We start from the raw sequence: 717 nt of genomic DNA, 5'->3' as shown, positions 1-717 counted from the left end.
AACGTATCGGTTGTTTGTTCTTAAATTACACGGCAGCCTGCGGTCCGCGCTCCGCCCGTACGGTGACCGCCCGCGTCCGCTTCTCGGAAGCCGGAGAGGTCTCGTGGACTCTCAGCCGGCCCGGCCGCGCTCTCGCGCGGCGGGCGGACGGGGACGTGCCGTTTGACGACGCGAGAACCCGTGACTGTTTGCCGTCACAACTTGGGCGGACGACCGGAGGCGGCCGCGCGAGCGGCTCTCCCCGGTCGAACCGCCAATCTCGCACCACCGGAGCGGCCGACGGGCGTGCCGTCGGACGCCTGCCGGCGGCGCATCGGTCTGGCCGAGTATCCGGTATACGACCCTCAGACAGGCGTGGCCCGGGACCCGCGGGTCACCGAGGCCGCAATGTGCGTTCGACTGGTCGATGTTCGTATAACCTGCGGATTACACGACGACGCGCAGATAGCTGCGGTCTTCATCGATCCACGAGCCAAGTGATCCGCCGCTCGGTGTCGGTTGTTTTTTTGTTTTGTTCGACGAAACTTCTACGGCCACGCGCCGTGCGCGGACGCACGACTGGGCACGTACGGTCTTTCGACGTGTTAACCATCTTTCGGTCGACGCTCGGTCGGGGGTCGCGGCGCGCGGGCGGTCGTCGAGCGAGTCGGCGAGCGCACGCGGCCACGGGGTCGGATGAGGCGCGCGCGAGACCGGCGAGTGCCGCCGGTACCGCGG

The 717-nt window shown here is 67.9% G+C and overlaps 1 non-coding gene across 1 annotated transcript; it reads right to left on the bottom strand.

The window, feature by feature from the left end:
• Positions 1–338: 338 nt before the first annotated feature.
• Positions 339–496, bottom strand: LOC115035037. Its single transcript, XR_003840202.1, has one exon. It is a non-coding gene; the product is annotated as a 5.8S ribosomal RNA (ribosomal RNA).
• Between the last annotated feature and the right edge of the window lie 221 nt (positions 497–717).

Source organism: Acyrthosiphon pisum, unplaced genomic scaffold, assembly GCF_005508785.2.
Source record: "Acyrthosiphon pisum isolate AL4f unplaced genomic scaffold, pea_aphid_22Mar2018_4r6ur Scaffold_44;HRSCAF=333, whole genome shotgun sequence".
Classification (NCBI taxonomy): Eukaryota; Metazoa; Arthropoda; class Insecta; order Hemiptera; family Aphididae; genus Acyrthosiphon; species Acyrthosiphon pisum.
This window is presented reverse-complemented; position numbering and strand designations above follow the sequence as displayed.